The following is a 16,103-nucleotide window of genomic DNA, read 5'->3' as shown; positions in this document are numbered from 1 at the left end:
TCAACAGAATGACTCAAGTACAGACTGAACTAAAGGACAGTCAACAGAATGACTAAAGACAGACTGAACTAAAGGACAGTCAACAGAATGACTAAGACAGACTGAACTAAAGGACAGTCAACAGAATGACTCAAGACAGACTGAACTAAAGGACAGTCAACAGAATGACTCAAGACAGACTGAACTAAAGGACAGTCAACAGAATGACTAAAGACAGACTGAACTAAAGGACAGTCAACAGAATGACTCAAGACCAAGACTGAACTAAAGGACAGTCAACAGAATGACTCAAAGACAGACTGAACTAAAGGACAGTCAACAGAATGACTCAAGACAGACTGAACTAAAGGACAGTCAACAGAATGACTCAAGACAGACTGAACTAAAGGACAGTCAACAGAATGACTCAAGACGCCCAGACAGACTGAACTAAAGGACAGTCAACAGAATGACTAAAGACAGACTGAACTAAAGGAGCAGTCAACAGAATGACTCAAGACAGACTGAACTAAAGGACAGTCAACAGAATGACTCAAGACAGACTGAACTAAAGTACAGTCAACAGAATGACTCAAGACAGACTGAACTAAAGGACAGTCAACAGAATGACTCAAGACAGACTGAACTAAAGGACAGTCAACAGAATGACTCAAGACAGACTGAACTAAAGGACAGTCAACAGAATGACTCAAACGTTCCAGACAGACTGAACTAAAGGACAGTCAACAGAATGACTCAGATTAGACAGACTGAACTAAAGGACAGTCAACAGAATGACTCAAGACGGCCCAGACAGACTTGAACTAAAGGACAGTCAACGAATGACTCAAGACGTTCCAGACAGACTGAACTAAAGGACAGTCAACAGAATGACTCAAGACGTCCAGACAGACTGAACTAAAGGACAGTCAACAGAATGACTCAAGACGTCCAGAAGACTGAACTAAAGGACAGTCAACAGAATGACTCAAGACAGACTGAACTAATAAACAACAGAATAGAAGACTGAACTAAGGACAGTCAACAGAATGACTCAAGACGTTCCAGACAGACTGAACTAAAGGACAGACAACAGAATGACTAAAGACAGACTGAACTAAAGGACAGTCAACAGAATGACTCAAGACAGACTGAACTAAAGGACAGTCAACAGAATGACTCAAGACAGACTGAACTAAAGGACAGTCAACAGAATGACTCAAGACAGACTGAACTAAAGGACAGTCAACAGAATGACTCAAGACAGACTGAACTAAAGGACAGTCAACAGAATGACTCAAGACAGACTGAACTAAAGGACAGTCAACAGAATGACTCAAGACGTTCCAGACAGACTGAACTAAAGGACAGTCAACAGAATGACTCAAGACAGACTGAACTAAAGGACAGTCAACAGAATGACTCAAGACGTTCCAGACAGACTGAACTAAAGGACAGTCAACAGAATGACTCAAGACAGACTGAACTAAAGGACAGTCAACAGAATGACTCAAGACAGACTGAACTAAAGGACAGTCAACAGAATGACTCAAGACGTTCCAGACAGACTGAACTAAAGGACAGTCAACAGAATGACTAAAGACAGACTGAACTAAAGGACAGTCAACAGAATGACTCAAGACAGACTGAACTAAAGGACAGTCAACAGAATGACTCAAGACGTTCCAGACAGACTGAACTAAAGGACAGTCAACAGAATGACTAAAGACAGACTGAACTAAAGGACAGTCAACAGAATGACTAAAGACAGACTGAACTAAAGGACAGTCAACAGAATGACTCAAGACAGACTGAACTAAAGGACAGTCAACAGAATGACTCAAGACGTTCCAGACAGACTGAGCCCCAGAAGTGGTTGGTCACCTGGACTCTTTCATTCTCTACCTTTCTTTCTTGCCTTCTTTCTTTCTTTCTGAACATCCCGTCTTTTCTTTCTGGGAGTAGTTGAGTTGATAATGTTAGTGTGAACTGAGTGTTATCTATTTGTGGAGTACTCAAAGAACCATCAGGAGGCAGGGAGCGTTCTGAAAGCTCTTTACTAAAGCCCTGTGTGATGCCTGTAGAACAGAGTTGACTAAATAAAGCCCTGTGTGATGCCTGTAGAACAGAGTTGACTAAATAAAGCCCTGTGTGATGCCTGTAGAACAGAGTTTACTAAATAAAGCCCTGTGTGATGCCTGTAGAACAGAGTTTACTAAAGCCCTGTGTGATGCCTGTAGAACAGAGTTGACTAAATAAAGCCCTGTGTGATGCCTGTAGAACAGAGTTTCCTAAATAAAGCCCTGTGTGATGCCTGTAGAACAGAGTTTACTAAATAAAGCCCTGTGTGATGACTGTAGAACAGAGTTTCCTAAATAAAGCCCTGTGTGATGCCTGTAGAACAGAGTTTACTAAATAAAGCCCCTGTGTGATGCCTGTAGAACAGAGTTTCCTAAATAAAGCCCTGTGTGATGCCTGTAGAACAGAGTTTCCTAAATAAAGCCCCTGTGTGATGCCTGTAGAACAGAGTTTACTAAATAAAGCCCTGTGTGATGCCTGTAGAACAGTTTACTAAATAAAGCCCTGTGTGATGCCTGTAGAACAGAGTTTACTAAAGAAAGCCCTGTGTGATGCCTGTAGAACAGTTTACTAAATAAAGCCCCTGTGTGATGCCTGTAGAACAGAGTGTTCGAGTAGAGAGAAAGACAAAGAGAAAGAGAGAGAGTTCGGCTGGTGCCTAGCTGAGCTTGGCTAGCCAAACCGAAAGATTGTGCTCGCATACTTCCTTAAAAGACATTTGATTGAAAAACAAGAAAAAAAATCTGTATTAGTACTGTTTGTCCATTTTCAGACACCTTAGCCAGTAATCACTTCTCAAAATAGTCTGAATTAATCTAAGATAACTCAAGAAATATGTCATTGATTTTGACATTTTTGCCAAGGAGATCTTAGTCGCACAATTTAGCATCTGACCAGGATGTTTGGTGCAGTATTTCTCAAGTGAAAGGATGTGCATGGGGACTAGTCGTCTCTGGTTGAATGTCAACAGTCACTTCACTCAAGAATCCCTACTGTTGACCAATCGCCGACGAGGAGGCGTGGACTTCGGCTACCGACTTACCTCGGCTTACCTCGAGAGTAAACCCCTTGCCGAAGTACAAAACGAACAAAAAGATCACAGTATGTCGTCATTGTACAGTAAAGGCACCAACTGATCCGAACTGTTTGGAGCATGCGGACGCCTTTTAGACAGAACCCAGCTGAGAACTGAAAAGCACTTTCCCCCTCTTTTCTCCTCCCCGTCTCCACCTCTCCCCCACCCCCCTGTACTCCATAGAAAACCATAAAAGAGAGCGTTGAAATAGGAAGGGGGCAGTGGAATGGAATATAAAATATTTAGAGTGCCTGCCTGTTCTGTCAGTGGTGCTAGCAGGGTGAAGAAGAGCGAAACAGAGATACACTTATATAGGCTTTGGAAGATGTATTTTCTTAACTGACTAGAGAGGGGGTGGGGGGTAGAGAGACAGGGGAGTAGAGGGGGTGAGGGTAGAGACAGGGGAGTAGAGGGGGTGGGGGGGAGAGACAGGAGAGTAGAGGGGTGGGGGTAGTGAGACAGGAGAGTAGAGGGGGTGGGGGTAGAGAGACAGGGGAGTAGAGGGGGTGGGGGGTAGAGAGACAGGGGAGTAGAGGGGGTGGGGTAGAGAGACAGGAGAGAGTAGAGGGGGTGGGGGGTAGTGAGACAGGAGAGTAGAGGGGGTGGGGGGTAGAGAGACAGGAGAGTAGAGGGGGTGGGGGTAGAGAGACAGGAGAGTAGAGGGGGTGGCGGTAGTGAGACAGGAGAGTAGAGGGGGTGGGGGTGGGGGTAGAGAGACAGGAGAGTAGAGGGGGTGGGGGGGAGAGACAGGAGAGTAGAGGGGTGGGGGTAGTGAGACAGGAGAGTAGAGGGGGTGGGGGTAGAGAGACAGAGAGTAGAGGGAGTGGGGTAGAGAGACAGGAGAGTAGAGGGGTGGGGGGTAGTGAGACAGGAGAGTAGAGGGGGTGGGGGTAGTGAGACAGGAGAGTAGAGGGGGTGGGGGTAGTGAGACAGGAGAGTAGAGGGGGTGGGGGTAGAGAGACAGGAGAGTAGAGGGGGTGGGGGGTAGAGAGACAGGAGAGTAGAGGGTGGGGGGTAGAGAGACAGGAGAGTAGAGGGGTGGGGGTAGAGAGACAGGAGAGTAGAGGGGTGGGGGGTAGAGAGACAGGAGAGTAGAGGGTGGGGGTAGAGAGACAGGGGAGTAGAGGGGTGGGGGTAGAGAGACAGGAGAGTAGAGGGGGGTGGGGGTAGTGAGACAGGAGAGTAGAGGGTGGGGGGTAGAGAGACAGGAGAGTAGAGGGTGGGGGTAGAGAGACAGGAGAGTAGAGGGGGTGGGGGTAGAGAGACAGGAGAGTAGAGGGGGTGGGGGTAGAGAGACAGGAGAGTAGAGGGGGTGGGGGTAGAGAGACAGGAAAGTAGAGGGGGTGGGGGTAGAGAGACAGAGAGTAGAGGGGTGGGGGTAGAGAGACAGGAGAGTAGAGGGGGTGGGGGTGGGGGTAGAGAGACAGAGAGTAGAGGGGTGGGGGGTAGTGAGACAGGAGAGTAGAGGGGGTGGGGGTAGAGAGACAGGAGAGTAGAGGGGTGGGGGTAGAGAGACAGGAGAGTAGAGGGGTGGGGGGTAGAGAGACAGGAGAGTAGAGGGGGTGGGGGTAGAGAGACAGGAGAGTAGAGGGGTGGGGGTAGAGAGACAGGAGAGTAGAGGGGTGGGGGGTAGAGAGACAGGAGAGTAGAGGGGGGTGGGGTGGGGGGTAGAGAGACAGGAGAGTAGAGGGGGGGGGGGTAGTGAGACAGGAGAGTAGAGGGTTGGGGTAGAGAGACAGGAGAGTAGAGGGGGTGGGGGTAGAGAGACAGGAGAGTAGAGGGGTGGGGGTAGAGAGACAGGAGAGTAGAGGGGGTGGGGGTAGAGAGACAGGAGAGTAGAGGGGGTGGGGGTAGAGAGACAGGAGAGTAGAGGGGGGTGGGGGGTAGTGAGACAGGAGAGTAGAGGGGGTGGGGGTAGTGAGACAGGAGAGTAGAGGGGTGGGGGTAGAGAGACAGGAGAGTAGAGGGGGGTGGAGTAGTGAGACAGGAGAGTAGAGGGGGGGGGGGGTAGAGAGACAGGAGAGTAGAGGGGGTGGGGGTAGAGAGACAGGAGAGTAGAGGGGTGGGGGTAGAGAGACAGGAGAGTAGGGGGTGGGGGTAGAGAGACAGGAGAGTAGAGGGGGTGGGGGGTAGAGAGACAGGAGAGTAGAGGGGGTGGGGGTAGAGAGACAGGAGAGTAGAGGGGTGGGGGTAGAGAGACAGGAGAGTAGAGGGGTGGGGGTAGAGAGACAGGAGAGTAGAGGGGTGGGGGTAGAGAGACAGGAGAGTAGAGGGGGTGGGGGTAGAGAGACAGGAGAGTAGAGGGGGTGGGGATAGAGAGACAGGAGAGTAGAGGGGTGGGGGTAGAGAGACAGGAGAGTAGAGGGGTGGGGTAGAGAGACAGGAGAGTAGAGGGGTGGGGGGTAGAGAGACAGGAGAGTAGAGGGGGTGGGGGTAGAGAGACAGGAGAGTAGAGGGGGTGGGGGTAGAGAGACAGGAGAGTAGAGGGGGTGGGGGTAGAGAGACAGGAGAGTAGAGGGGTGGGGGTAGTGAGACAGGAGAGTAGAGGGGGTGGGGTAGAGAGACAGGAGAGTAGAGGGGTGGGGTAGAGAGCAGGAGAGTAGAGGGGTGGGGGTAGAGAGACAGGAGAGTAGAGGGGTGGGGGTAGAGAGAGACAGGAGAGTAGAGGGGTGGGGGGTAGTGAGACAGGAGAGTAGAGGGGTGGGGGTAGAGAGACAGGAGAGTAGAGGGGGTGGGGGTAGAGAGACAGGAGAGTAGAGGGGGTGGGGGTAGTGAGACAGAGAGTAGAGGGGGGTGGGGTAGAGACAGGAGAGTAGAGGGGGTGGGGTAGTGAGACAGGAGAGTAGAGGGGGTGGGGGTAGAGAGACAGGAGAGTAGAGGGGGTGGGGGTAGTGAGACAGGAGAGTAGAGGGGGTGGGGTAGAGAGACAGGAGAGTAGAGGGGGGTGGGGGGTAGTGAGACAGGAGAGTAGAGGGTGGGGGGTAGAGAGACAGGAGAGTAGAGGGGGTGGGGGTAGAGAGACAGGAGAGTAGAGGGGGTTGGGGGTAGTGAGACAGGGAGAGTAGAGGGGGTGGGGGTAGAGAGACAGGAGAGTAGAGGGGGTGGGGGTAGAGAGACAGGAGAGTAGAGGAGGTGGGGGTAGAGAGACAGAGAGTAGAGGGGGTGGGGGTAGAGAGACAGGAGAGTAGAGGGGGTGGGGTAGAGAGACAGGAGAGTAGAGGGGGTGGGGGTTGAGAGACAGGAGAGTAGAGGGTGGGGGTAGAGAGACAGGAGAGTAGAGGGGGTGGGGGTAGAGAGACAGGAGAGTAGAGGGGGTGGGGGTAGAGAGACAGGAGAGTAGAGGGGGTGGGGGTAGAGAGACAGGAGAGTAGAGGGGGTGGGGTAGAGAGACAGGAGAGTAGAGGGGGTGGGGGTAGAGAGACAGGAGAGTAGAGGGGTGGGGGTGGGGGGTAGAGAGACAGGAGAGTAGAGGGGTGGGGTAGTGAGACAGGAGAGTAGAGGGGTGGGGTAGAGAGACAGGAGAGTAGAGGGGGTGGGAGTAGAGAGACAGGAGAGTAGAGGGGTGTGGGTTTAGAGAGACAGGAGACCCTGTACCACTGACCCTGGATCTGTGCCAACCCTGTCTCTACCACTGATCTACCTCAGTCTAGTCCCAACCCTGTCTCTCCCACTGACCCTGGATCTGTGCCAACCCTGTCTCTACCATTGATCTACCTCAGTCTAGTCCCAACCCTGTCTCTACCACTGACCCTGGATCTGTGCCAACCCTGTCTCTACCACTGACCCTGGATCTGTGCCAACCCTGTCTCTACCATTGATCTACCTCAGTCTAGTCACAACCCTGTCTCTCCCACTGACCCTGGATCTGTGCCAATGTTTAGAAATTTCTCCTTTAGGTTCAGTTTTAGCATCATTTCCACTGTGCATGTTTGAAGCACCAAGGTGTTCTCTAAATGTACTCCAGAGTTAATGAAGCAGCATTGAATCTGCATCACTTTGAGTCAAGCAACACTCCCAAGGTCACCACCACTACCAAACCACTGGCCATTCCTGTTTTTATCTCTAGTTTCTAACCGTCTCTCTCTCTCTCTCTCTCTCTCTCTCTCTCTCTCTCTCTCTCTCTCTCTCTCTCTCTCCTCCTCCTCTCTCCTCCTCTCTCCCCTCTCTCTCCCTCAACAGAAAATGGCTGTTAGAAGTTGTCCCATAGGGGGGACCACCAAGCCCCTCTCCCTCATCAAGCCCCCTCCTCCTCCCTCCTCCCAAAGCATCTCCATCTCCGTTCTACCGGCCAACCCGGCCACCAAGACAGCTCCCGTTGCCATGGTGACCGCACACATGACCGGTGGCCAAAAGGTGTTGTCGGGAACGGCAGCCCCAGGGAGCTCCTCCTCTCCTCCTCCTCTCCAGACATCCTCCATCAACCTGCAGACCAATAGAGGGCGGGAGGAGCGGTGCTACAGCATTACAGCAGGAGAGAGGTACTACACTATACTACTACTGTAATACTACTAGAATACTACTAGAATACTACTACTACCATACTACTACTGGAATACTACTAGAATACTACTAGAATACTACTACTATACTACTACTGGAATACTACTAGAATACTACTACTACTATACTACTACTACTATACTACTACTAGAATACTACTACTGGAATACTACTACTATACTACTACTACTACTACTACTATACTACTACTGGGATACTACTAATACTATACTACTACTACTATACTACTACTACTATACTACTACTAGAATACTACTACTAGAATACTACTACTATACTACTACTATACTACTACTATACTCACTACTACCACTACTACTACTACTACTATACTACTCACTGGAATACTACTAATACTATACTACTACTACTATACTACTACTACTACTACTATACTACTACTAGAATACTACTACTACTACTATACTACTACTACTATACTACTACTAGAATACTACTACTACTACTATACTACTACTACTACTACTATACTACTATTACTATACTACTATTACTATACTACTAAATAATAATAATAATATGCCATTTAGCAGACACTTTTATCCAAAGCGACTTACAGTCATGCGTGCATACATTTTGTGTATGGGTGGTTACTACTACTATACTACTACTATACTCACTACTACTACACTACTACTACTACTACTACTACTATACTACTACTATACTACTACTGGAATACTACTACTATACTACTACTACTACTACTACTACTACTACTACTACTATACTCACTACTATACTACTACTGGAATACTACTACTACTATACTACTACTAGAATACTACTACTAGAATACTACTACTATACTACTACTACTACCACTACTACTACTCACCACTACTACTACTACTACTACTACTACTATACTACTATTACTATACTACTATTACTATACTACTATTACTATACTACTACTATACTACTAAATAATAATAATAATAATGCCATTTAGCAGACGCTTTTATCCAAAGCGACTTACAGTCATGCGTGCATACATTTTTGTGTATGGGTGGTTACTACTACTATACTACTACTATACTACTACTATACTACCACTACTACTACTACTACTACTACTATACTACTACTATACCACTACTACTATACCACTACTACTACTATACTACTACCACTATACTACTATTACTATACTACTACTACTACTATACTCACTACAACTACTACTACCCTATACTACTACTACTACTACTACTACCCTACTACTACTACTACTACTACTATACTACTACTACTATACTACTACTACTATACTACTACTACTATACTACTACTACTATACTACTACTACTATACTACTACTATACTATAGTCAAAGTAACACAAACCCTCAAGGACACAGCAAAGCCACTGTACAACATTACAGAAGCATAAAACACACTAACATAGATTCCAACAATAAAACACAACATAACTCCACACTAACACAGACTCCAACAATAAAACACAACATAACTCCACACTAACACAGACTCCAACAATAAAACACAACATAACTCCACACTAACGCAGACTCCAACAATAAAACACAATATAACTCCACACTAAAACAGACTCCAACAATAAAAACACAACATAACTCCACACTAACACAGACTCCAACAATAAAACACAACATAACTCCACACTAACACAGACTCCAACAATAAAACACAACATAACTCCACACTAACACAGACTCCAACAATAAAACACAACATAACTCCACACTAACACAGACTCCAACAATAAAACACAACATAACTCCACACTAACACAGACTCCAACAATAAAACACAACATAACTCCACACTAACACAGACTCCAACAATAAAACACAACATAACTCCACACTAACACAGACTCCAACAATAAAACACAACATAACTCCACACTAACACAGACTCCAACAATAAAACACAACATAACTCCACACTAACACAGACTCCAACAATAAAACACAACATAACTCCACACTAACACAGATTCCAACAATAAAACACAACATAACTCCACACTAACGCAGACTCCAACAATAAAACACAACATAACTCCACACTAACACAGACTCCAACAATAAAACACAACATAACTCCACACTAACGCAGATTCCAACAATAAAACACAACATAACTCCACACTAACACAGACTCCAACAATAAAACACAACATAACTCCACACTAACACAGACTCCAACAATAAAAACACAACATAACTCCACACTAACACAGACTCCAACAATAAAACACAACATAACTCCACACTAACGCAGATTCCAACAATAAAACACAACATAACTCCACACTAACGCAGACTCCAACAATAAAACACAACATAACTCCACACTAACACAGACTCCAACAATAAAACACAACATAACTCCACACTAACACAGACTCCAACAATAAAACACAACATAACTCCACACTAACACAGACTCCAACAATAAAACACAACATAACTCCACACTAACACAGACTCCAACAATAAAACACAACATAACTCCACACTAACACACACTCAGAGGCCTTGGCATGGAGAGTCTGCATGTGTCGTGGCTCTGGGGAGCATTTCAGACTTCTGGTCTGGCAGGAAATAAACGGGATGGGCGCTGTGCCCACCCCTAGAGCACCCCGGGAGGGACAGAGCTGGCTACTACTGTGTGTGTGTGTGTGTGTGTGTGTGCACTAGAAAGTGCATTTAAACACAGTGGTCATATTTCCCTCAGTGAATATTCTGCTTTTCTCCTCTCCCTCTATATAGCTCAGGTTTCTATTTGTTGAATCACCAAACAGGACTCCAATATCCATATTAATATCTACATTTCACAGCAACGGGCAGGCAGGAGGCAGGCAGGAGTTTCAGCATCTCTGGTTGAGTCCCAAGTGGCACCCTATATAGTGCACTACTTTTGACCAGAACAGTGCACTGTAAAGAGAATAGGGTGCCATTTGGGAAGCATCCTATGTGTATGAATGAAATGAAAAACCACACAGGGAAGATGAGAGTAACGTGTAGTGTGGAGGTGATGGGGGGTTTAGTTCACACACAGTGCCCTCTAGTGGTAGAAGAGGGAATAGCAGAGAGACAGAGAGGGAGAGAGGGAATAGCAGAGAGGGAGAGAGGGAATAGCAGAGAGACAGAGAAGGAGAGGGAATAGCAGAGAGACAGAAGGAGAGAGGGAATAGCAGAGAGACAGAGAGGAGAGAGGGAATAGCAGAGAGACAGAGAAGGAGAGAGGGAATAGCAGAGAGACAGAGAAGGAGAGGGAATAGCAGAGAGACAGAGAGGGAGAGAGGGAATAGCAGAGAGACAGAGAAGGAGAGAGGGAATAGCAGAGAGACAGAGAGGGAGAGGGAATAGCAGAGAGACAGAGAGGAGAGAGGGAATAGCAGAGAGACAGAGAGGAGAGAGGGAATAGAAGAGAGACAGAGAAGGAGAGAGGGAATAGCAGAGAGACAGAGATGGAGAGAGGGAATAGCAGAGAGGGAGAGAAGGAGAGAGGGAATAGCAGAGAGACAGAGAGGGAGAGGGAATAGCAGAGAGACAGAGAGGAGAGAGGGAATAGCAGAGAGACAGAGAAGGAGAGAGGGAATAGCAGAGAGGGAGAGAGGGAGAGAGGGAGAGAGAGAGAGAGAGAGAGAGAGAGAGAGAGAGAGAGATAGATGGTGCCATTTGGGAGACAAATCCTGATAAGACTCATGTCTGCTGACTGCAACTAGGGCCTAATTGATACTAGAGTCTAGTAATATGAACTAATTGACACTAGAGTCTAGTAATATGAACTAATTGACACTAGGGTCTAGTAATATGAACTAATTGATACTAGGGTCTAGTAATATGAACTAATTGATACTAGGGTCTAGTAATATGAACTAATTGATACTAGAGCCTAGTAATATTAACTAATTGATACTAGAGTCTAGTAATATGAACTAATTGAGGCAAATCAATAGATAATGCATAACGATAGACTGATGAAACTATGTTTCCAATCTGTATACATCCTAAATGTATTGGCATTGAATCTACTGAAGCTATATTTGTGATTCCAACATACGTTACCTTCTCATTGGTCACGTCTTGAATGTAGAACCCAGTCAGACAGACCGTAGGCTACATTTAACAGACATGTCTGTGTGATCTCTACAGGAGATGACTAGTCTTCCTTCATGTGGTCATGGTGATCAACAGACAGAATAGCAGGTAGAGTCACACACAGCTTACGTCCCAAATGGCACCCCATTCCCTATATAGTGCACTACTTTAGACCAGAGAATGGCACCCCATTCCCTTTATAGTGTGCTACTTTAGACCAGAGAATGGCACCCCATTCCCTTTATAGTGTGCTACTTTAGACCAGAGAATGGCACCCCATTCCCTTTATAGTGTGCTACTTTAGACCAGAGAATGGCACCCCATTCCCTTTATAGTGTGCTACTTTAGACCAGAGAATGGCACCCCATTCCCTTTATAGTGTGCTACTTTAGACCAGAGAATGGCACCCCATTCCCTTTATAGTGTGCTACTTTAGACCAGAGAATGGCACCCCATTCCCTTTATAGTGTGCTACTTTAGACCAGAGAATGGCACCCCATTCCCTTTATAGTGTGCTACTTTAGACCAGAGAATGGCACCCCATTCCCTTTATAGTGTGCTACTTTAGACCAGAGAATGGCACCCCATTCCCTTTATAGTGTGCTACTTTAGACCAGAGAATGGCACCCCCATTCCCTTTATAGTGTGCTACTTTAGACCAGAGAATGGCACCCCATTCCCTTTATAGTGTGCTACTTTAGACCAGAGAATGGCACCCCATTCCCTTTATAGTGTGCTACTTTAGACCAGAGAATGGCACCCCATTCCCTTTATAGTGTGCTACTTTAGACCAGAGAATGGCACCCCATTCCCTTTATAGTGTGCTACTTTAGACCAGAGAATGGCACCCCATTCCCTTTATAGTGTGCTACTTTAGACCAGAGAATGGCACCCCATTCCCTTTATAGTGTGCTACTTTTGACCAGGACCCATAAAGGAATAGGATGCGCCCACAGCTTAGCAGAGCTACAGAAAGAACCCCCTGATAAACACAGAGAAACACACAGCTTAGCAGAGCTACAGAAATAACCCCCTGATAAACACAGAGAAACACACAGCTTAGCAGTGCTACAGAAATAACCCCCTGATAAACACAGAGAAACACACAGCTTAGCAGAGCTACAGAAATAACCCCCTGATAAACACAGAGAAACACACAGCTTAGCAGAGCTACAGAAATAACCCCTGATAAACACAGAGAAACACACAGCTTAGCAGAGCTACAGAAAGAACCCCTGATAAACACAGAGAAACACACAGCTTAGCAGAGCTACAGAAATAACCCCCTGATAAACACAGAGAAACACACAGCTTAGCAGTGCTGCAGAAATAACCCCTGATAAACACAGAGAAACACACAGCTTAGCAGAGCTACAGAAATAACCCCCTGATAAACACAGAGAAACACACAGCTTAGCAGAGCTACAGAAATAACCCCCTGATAAACATAGAGAAACACACAGCTTAACAACCTCCTGATAAACAGAGAAACACACAGCTTAGCAGAGCTACAGAAATAACCCCCTGATAAACACAGAGAAACACACAGCTTAGCAGAGCTACAGAAATAACCCCCTGATAAACACAGAGAAACACACAGCTTAGCAGAGCTACAGAAATAACCCCCTGATAAACACAGAGAAACACACAGCTTAGTGGTGCTACAGAAATAACCCCCTGATAAACAAAGAGAAACACACAGCTTAGCAGAGCTACAGAAATAACCCCCTGATAAACACAGAGAAACACACAGCTTAGCAGAGCTACAGAAATAACCCCCTGATAAACACAGAGAAACACACAGCTTAGCAGTGCTACAGAAATAACCCACTGATAAACACAGAGAAACACACAGCTTAGCAGAGCTACAGAAATAACCCCTGATAAACACAGAGAAACACACAGCTTAGCAGAGCTACAGAAATAACCCCCTGATAAACATAGAGAAACACACAGCTTAGCGGTGCTACAGAAATAACCCCCTGATAAACACAGAGAAACACACAGCTTAGCAGAGCTACAGAAATAACCCCCTGATAAACATAGAGAAACACACAGCTTAGCAATGCTACAGAAATAACCCCCTGATAAACACAGAGAAACACACAGCTTAGCAGAGCTACAGAAATAACCCCCTGATAAACACAGAGAAACACACAGCTTAGCAGTGCTACAGAAATAACCCCCTGATAAACACAGAGAAACACACAGCTTAGCAGTGCTACAGAAATAACCCCCTGATAAACACAGAGAAACACACAGCTTAGCAGTGCTACAGAAATAACCCCCTGATAAACACAGAGAAACACACAGCTTAGCGGAGCTACAGAAATAACCCCCTGATAAACACAGAGAAACACACAGCTTAGCAGTGCTACAGAAATAACCCCCTGATAAACACAGAGAAACACACAGCTTAGCTCTACCTCACTCTTTCCATCTCTCTCTATCTCTCTTCCCCTCTCCCCTTATCACTCTCCTCCCTCTCTCCAACTTCTCCCTCCTATCTCTTCCTGCCTCTCTCTCTCCCTATCTCGCTCTCTCCCTCTCTCCCTCAGTCCCTCCATCTCTCTCTCTCCCTATCGCTCTCTGCAGTGTGTTTCTCTCTCTCCTCTCTCCTGCTGTGAGTAACAGTGATGACACGACAAACGATAACAAACAGACTAGCCGGAGACAAACTGCTGGACTAGGATCCAGGCTGTTATATAAACTCTCCTCTCCTCTCCTCTCCTCTCCTCTCCTCCTCTCCTCTCCTCTCCTCTCCTCTCCTCTCCTCTCCTCTCCTCTCCTCTCTCTCCCCTCTCTCCTCCTTTCTTCTCCTCTCCCCTCCTCTCTCCTCTCCTCTCCTCTCTCCTCTCTCCTTCTCTCCTTCTCTCCTCTCCTCTCTCCTCTGCCCTCCTCTCTTTCAAGGAATAGAATACATTTTGCCTGTGAACAACACAGGATAACTATAGGGCTTTTTCAAGTGCTTTCAGCTATTGGCTGTCGTTTTTCTTTACCAGAAGTCATTTAATAGGATCTCTGTAGTATCTCTGGTCTCAGTTGGCCACTAATGCAGCAGTAGTTCTTGTTTGTTGACCTTGGAAGACAGAGACAGAGTGATGCTACTGTGAAAGTTAGAGGATTTTTATAACAAATGGCACCCTATTCCCCCATAGGGTTCTTGTCAACAGTAGTGCACTATGAAGGGGATAGGGTTCCATTTGTGACACTTTCCCTTTGACTGCATTTTAACAGAACCCTTTAAACAGAACCACACCAGAACCCTTTAAACAGAACCACACCAGAACCCTTTAAACAGAACCACACCAGAACCCTTTAAACAGAACCACACCAGAACCCTTTAAACAGAACCACACCAGACAACTTTTAACAGCCACAGACGTGCCTTTCCTGTGTAATTGGCGTGGGAAGATGTGTGTGTGTAATTGGGGTGGGAAGGTGTGTGTGTGTAATTGGGGTGGGAAGGTGTGTGTGTGTAATTGGAGTGGGAAGGTGTGTGTGTGTAATTGGAGTGGGAAGGTGTGTGTGTAATTGGGGTGGGAAGGTGTGTGTGTGTAATTGGGGTGGGAAGGTGTGTGTGTGTGTGTGTAATTGGGGTGGGAAAGGTGTGTGTGTGTAATTGGGGTGGGAAGGTGTGTGTGTAATTGGGGTGGGAAGGTGTGTGTGTGTGTGTGTGTGTAATTGGGGTGGGAAGGTGTGTGTGTATATTGGGGTGGGAAGGTGTGTGTGTGTAATTGGGGTGGGAAGGTGTGTGTGTGTGTAATTGGGGTGGGAAGGTGTGTGTGTGTGTAATTGGGGTGGGAAGGTGTGTGTGTAATTGGGGTGGGAAGGTGTGTGTGTGTAATTGGGGTGGGAAGGTGTGTGTGTGTAATTGGGGTGGGAAGGTGTGTGTGTGTGTGTAATTGGGGTGGGAAGGTGTGTGTGTAATTGGGGTGGGAAGGTGTGTGTGTGTGTGTGTGTAATTGGGGTGGGAAGGTGTGTATGTGTGTGTGTGTAATTGGGGTGGGAAGGTGTGTGTGTGTAATTGGGGTGGGAAGGTGTGTGTGTGTAATTGGGGTGGGAAGGTGTGTGTGTGTGTGTGTGTAATTGGGGTGGGAAGGTGTGTATGTGTGTGTGTGTAATTGGGGGTGGGAAGGTGTGTGTGTGTAATTGGGGTGGGAAGGTGTGTGTGTAATTGGGGGGGGGAAGGTGTGTGTGTAATTGGGGTGGGAAGGTGTGTATGTGTGTGTGTAATTGGATGGGAAGGTGTGTGTGTGTAATTGGGGTGGGAAGGTGTGTGTGTAATTGGGGTGGGAAGGTGTGTGTGTGTGTGTGTGTAATTGGGGT

The 16,103-nt window shown here is 46.6% G+C and overlaps 1 pseudogene; it reads left to right on the top strand.

Moving 5' to 3' along the window:
* Positions 1–7,313: 7,313 nt before the first annotated feature.
* LOC121562420 overlaps positions 7,314–16,103 on the top strand; it is a 45,736-nt pseudogene continuing 36,946 nt past the window's right edge.

The sequence above is a fragment of the Coregonus clupeaformis genome, unplaced genomic scaffold, assembly GCF_020615455.1.
Source record: "Coregonus clupeaformis isolate EN_2021a unplaced genomic scaffold, ASM2061545v1 scaf2896, whole genome shotgun sequence".
Taxonomy (NCBI): Eukaryota; Metazoa; Chordata; class Actinopteri; order Salmoniformes; family Salmonidae; genus Coregonus; species Coregonus clupeaformis.
This window is presented reverse-complemented; position numbering and strand designations above follow the sequence as displayed.